This window comes from Cydia amplana, chromosome 2, assembly GCF_948474715.1.
Source record: "Cydia amplana chromosome 2, ilCydAmpl1.1, whole genome shotgun sequence".
Lineage (NCBI taxonomy): Eukaryota > Metazoa > Arthropoda > Insecta > Lepidoptera > Tortricidae > Cydia > Cydia amplana.
In genome coordinates this window covers 16,742,234-16,748,233 of record NC_086070.1, presented here as the reverse complement: position 1 = coordinate 16,748,233, position 6,000 = coordinate 16,742,234, and positions in this window count along the sequence as shown.

Sequence of the window (6,000 nt, the reverse complement as noted above, 5' to 3'; positions counted from 1 at the left end):
GTACCTATATTTTTCTGCATCGATCAGCGGAATATTATCAGCGCCATTCAGCGCATGAGCTGCCCTTAAAACGACAAAATCAATTTAAAAATATAGGTATATTGTGAAATTAATAAGTGAAACATCGAATATGGACTGCAATTGATTTAATCTTAAAGAATTAACATGAAAATAATATTTGAAATATAGGTGTTAGTAGTTTTGTAGCATATTCTTTTTATATTTATTTGCATAAATGTATTAGCCCTTACCGATAGCGGTAGGTAGGTACTCAGCTGGATTACAGCGCGCGGCTCCCGGTCCCGGCGGTAATGAGCCGGCTCATCGAGGCTTTTAATCATTCCATCGCGACCTCAACATCCATTACATTGTTTACTTTTACAAAACACAAGTTAAATTATTGTAATAAACTAGACTGCCACCTGGCAAATGAACTAGACGTAATTATGTAAACGGTAAAATGTTCTTTGTCTGCATTGTCTGCAAGGCGTCAAGGTCAACTCAAATCAACTAAGTAAGAATTTAAAGAAGGCTCAATTTGTAAGTGTCAACTAAACAAATCGACTGCAAATATGTTAGGCACAATTTAATCTCATTGAATATTCGAGAAAATCTACCTACTAAATACATTTATCCCAATAGGTCGATCGCTTGATGCAGAAAAACTTCATATCTATAAAATAAGTTTTTGTAAAAAATTTCATTTTTGGTACAAGCTTTTATCGCTGACTGTACTTTTCTTACGACAAACAACTAATACTCATCGAGACAATTCTAAAAACCCCTAACACAATTAGGTTGCGTTGTTTCATCACAGAGCTCCTATGGCCACCTCTTGTCTCCTTCATCAGATCAGCTCGATGGTACCATAATATTGCATTGTCACCCGACTTACATGTGTATGCAAAATTTCAGCTCAATCGGAAACCGGGAAGTGGAGCAAATTTAACTTGCAAGATTCCATTACATAGTTAGTTACATACAGGTCGACCTAATAAAAGCTTGTTAATTATCGGTGAACATTATCTGTCAGAGAGACAATGTCATGGTCGTTTACAGTGCCCTCATAATCATTTACCGCGTCTTATACGAGCGCGGGAATTGGGTCCACGATAATGACATCCCGTTCCTGTACATTACCCGCCCGATAGGTACAATATACCTTACAATTACATTTTTATATGGTATATTAGTATTTCTTGTCAACACTTGTGAATACAGTGGCAGTTTATTGGAGTAAAATGTCATAATTAAGTGTAATTAATTATGTTAGTGAATTGCCACTGTTAACGGTAACAGTTCACATACAAAAATTGTTTGCATTGTCTTTCCTAACCAGTAATACTTGTACCTACTTAATCAACCGATATTGTCAAAATCAATAGTGTAAACTGTAAAGTCTAATTTATATTAACATGGGCAACTATAACTTAAGAGCCTGTAGGCTCACTAGTAATTGACTATTAATTGCATATCAATACCATCTAATCCTAAGGGTGTATTAAGGTCGTTTAAGTGCGGATCCAGTTTAATTATTTGAAGAGGACCTTATTTCGGCGGTAGAGCAAATACTATCACTGGTGTGCCTCCGATTTATGTGTGCGTACTACTGATACTTTTCGTATGTAGAGCTGCAAAAACATTGCTACCAAGTGGAACACAAAAACTTGACTACACCAAAGCGAGGAAAATACTAGGTGTAAAACATTAAAAATTAAATCAAAATTTTATAAAGGGTATAGCCGGGTAAGCATGGCCAAACTGCCCTTAGCGAAAAAAACAATTTCCTTTTACTGGATTATTAACCTATGTATATGTAGTGCTTTCACCAAATATTAAGCCTGAAATGCTTCAGATTTAAAAAAAAAATGCAAAAAAAGAAAAATCATTTTTATTTTATTACAGCCAAAGTAATAATCCGATTTCTTTGTAATTTGGGTATATTGTATATACAGTTAAGGTCGCTTTCTGAAAAAAATAATATTGAATTATCTCTTAAAATAATAGTAAAAAATTGAGATGAAAATTTTCAGAAAAATAAAAAAAATACGTGCGAGATAGCGACAGTTACCAAATTTACATATTTTATGTAGAATTTAATAATGTTTAACATATATTTTTTTCAAAAATTAAAATCGGGATTAACAGTGTGAAAAACTCGAATTTGTAACATCCCATAATACTCTCTCTTCATACAAGCAAAGCTAAGTAGTCGTAAACGAATGAAGTATATTGTGAACTCAGTCTTTACGAATTTGAATTTAGAATGTGACGTATTTTATTCATCAAAGGAACAGACATTTTTCAATCGTTAACGCTCTGTATAAAATTCGTGCCTATTTTCCTGTTCCCGCGCTTTTTTTAGGGTTCCGTAGCCAAATGGCAAAAAACGGAACCCTTATAGATTCGTCATGTCTGTCTGTCTGTCCGTCTGTCCGTCTGTCTGTCCGTCCGTATGTCACAGCCACTTTTCTCCGAAACTATAAGAACTATACTGTTGAAACTTGGTAAGTAGATGTATTCTGTGAACCGCATTAAGATTTTCATACAAAAATAGAAAAAAAAAACAATAAATTTTTGGGGTTCCCCATACTTCGAACTGAAACTCAAAATTTTTTTTTTCATCAAACCCATACGTGTGGGGTATCTATGGATAGGTCTTCAAAAATGATATTGAGGTTTCTAATATCATTTTTTTCTAAACTGAATAGTTTGCGCGAGAGACACTTCCAAAGTGGTAAAATGTGTGTCCCCCCCCCCCCTGTAACTTCTAAAATAAGAGAATGATATAACTAAAAAAAATATATGATGTACATTACCATGTAAACTTCCACCGAAAATTGGTTTGAACGAGATCTAGTAAGTAGTTTTGTTTATACGTCATAAATCGCCTAAATACGGAACCCTTCATGGGCGAGTCCGACTCGCACTTGGCCGCTTTTTAAATCTCTGAATGCCGTTCGCCCTAGCCGCATACAGCCACGGAGTTTAAGGTCCGCGCTCAGCGAAATAAGTCGCGTTCTAAATTCAAATTGCGTTGGGAATATAACTTTCTAGTATAACGTACAAGTTATTTTGTATGAAGAGAAGGTATTATGGGATGTTACAAATTCGAGTTTTTAACACTGTTAATCCGGATTTTAATTTTTGAAAAAAATATATGTTAAACATTATTAAATTCTACATGAAATATGTAAATTTGATAACTGTCACTATCTCGCATGTATTTTTTTTATTTTTCGGAAAATTTTCATCTAAATTTTTTACTATTATTTTAAGAGATAATTCAATATTAATTTTTTCAGAAAGCGACCTTAATTGTATATACAACATACCCAAATTACAAAGAAATCGGATTAGTACTTTGGCTGTAATAAAATAAAAATAAATTTTCTTTTTTTTGCATTTTATTTTTAAATCTGAAGCATTTGAGGCTTAATATTTGGTGAAAGCACTACATATACATAGGTTAATAATCCAGTAAAAGGAAATTGTTTTTTTCGCTAAGGGCAGCTTGGCCATGCTTACCCGGCTATACCCTTTATCTTTTAAAATCATAACTTCTAAAACAATTCCATCAGCCAACATTAGGAAACAACTCAAAATTTGTATGAAATTACATACTTTGGCACTCTTGCGGATCAAATATGCAACTTTCTCATCAGTTTTTGAACTACATAAGTACATATAAAGAGAGCTTTTACGAGCTGGTGTGGTGGAAAACATTTTACTTTGAGATAATAACAGTCACTACTTACATACCTAGTAGATAGATACCTACACCCAATATATGTACTTACATAAATGTATCTCCTTAGAGTGGATAAAACCACAACATAATGTGTGGGTATTCGCAAGCTTACGCAAACATACCATCCCTCGGGGTAAATCTATTGTAGACATATTGAATGCGAATAATAGATTTCAGTAAATCCTGCCTAAGGCTGTGCAAGTACGTACGTATAGTCAGTGTCAGTGTACAAGTAACGATACAATGTTTTGAAAGTAATAGCAACTCACATACTCACAAAACCAGAATGAGAGTCACAAGTCAAATGGTCGCTGTGCTTACTACAAACACCGCTGTGGATGGGTGGAATCCCCGGCTTGCATTTGTGGCGAGACTGCCCAAACAATTATAGAGGATTGCCCCATAACGCGCTATGCCAACGGACCTCCTGAAGACCTGATCGTCCTTAGCGACGAGGCCACCAAGTGGCTGATTGGACTTAATATGAATTTATAACTGTTTGTTTTCTGTTTATTATACTACGCCATACGATTAAATAAATAAACCTAGCTGTCACACTAATAATATATGGAAGAGTGATTATGATAAAATAAAGAAAATATAGTTTAATAAATAATGCTTCCACGATAAGTCATTGTTTTGAAGATGATCCGTTGAGCCGTTAGATAATGTTTTTCCAAAAAAAAACGTCTTTTTCTTAAATTGACGTAAGTGCCGCAAAGTTACGCTCTTTTGCTTGTATTGAAGTTTTTATATCGTATGAAGGTACAGTAGTTCCGTACCTAACCCGTTCCGTAACGGAACCCTTGATTATGCGACTTATGCGTGGCCCGACACGCACTTGGAAAGTTTTTTAAATACCTTAATAATGGATATGAAACCTGTGAAACTTGTTTTTCTACTTTCACGATTAGGTAAGGTACATTTTAATCATGTATAAGTGATAATATGAAATTTGTACATTTATTTAAGTATGTCGCATTGAATCGACTTGGCCACGTGGCAATAAATTGCACACGACCAAGTGATCAGAGTATAAAGTGTATAAATTAAAGTAAACTGGCTATAGATGTTTTTTTATAAATTTAAGTGGTTTCCTACGACTTTTTTTGTGATTTACTTTTAAGTGTTCAGGGTTTTGGGGTATTCTACATTTTTAAATGTTATTATTTATTTACCTGTCTATACCAGAAAAAAACATAATTTTTCGGTATCAAAATGGGCTTCGAAAGAAAGAAAAGCGTTTATTAGGTTCCACGCTGAGGAAATTCCACACGTTTCTCGCAAGCGAGACCCAATTGAATAATATATCGCAGTTGTACCTACGCCAGCTGTCATGGTTCTGTCTGACTACTAAAATACATTCTGGCTATTACTTAAAATGAAATGAAGAGTGGTTATCAGTATCACATTTTTAGGGTTCCATCCATCAAAGGAAAAAACGGAACCCTTAATAGGATCACTTTGTTGTCCGTCCGTCTGTCTGTCAAGACCCTTTATCTAGGGAACGCGTGGAGGGATCGAGTTGAAATTAAAACCATATACTCAGGTCTACAGTCCCTTGCAGCTGTGAAAAAATCAAACTTGTAAGTTAACGTAAAAAAAGATACGACCGTTTATACCGCACAAAACGTATATTTCGACACTCTCAAGGGAATCATACTATGTATATATATATATGTATAGGGTACTTCTTGTTGACCTATAAAATTTGGCAAGTAATATCGTTTTACACTACAAATACCTACCATCAGGAAAAAATCTAAAAACTATAAATTTGTAAAGATAAAAATAAATACGAAATGAGTTATAAAAAGTTGTACGGAACCCCCGATGGGCAAGTACGCAATTGGCCGGTGTTTTAAATATTGTATCAACGAGTTAGTAGGTATTTAGCTTTTTGAAGACTATGGAATTCCAAATAACTAATTCTTATCCTTACAATATTACCTTATACAAAATTCTACCATAAAAGGTTTGTAAAAAACAAATATGTAGAGCAAAATTAAACTCAGTGAGTGCGATGTCTATGACGGTACCCGCTATCTCAAGATAACCGTAATATTTATTATTTACCCTACCTTGAAACACGGCAAGGGAGATGAGCACTCGTCTTTCCAATAAAGGTATTCCAAGATAGCTTAGCATAATATCATGCGTGAGTTAATGAAACGCAATCAAATGCGAGGAAATGTCTGATATCCGTTCTCGTTCGTATAATCGCCAGGGGCGCGGGCGGCGGGAGTCGG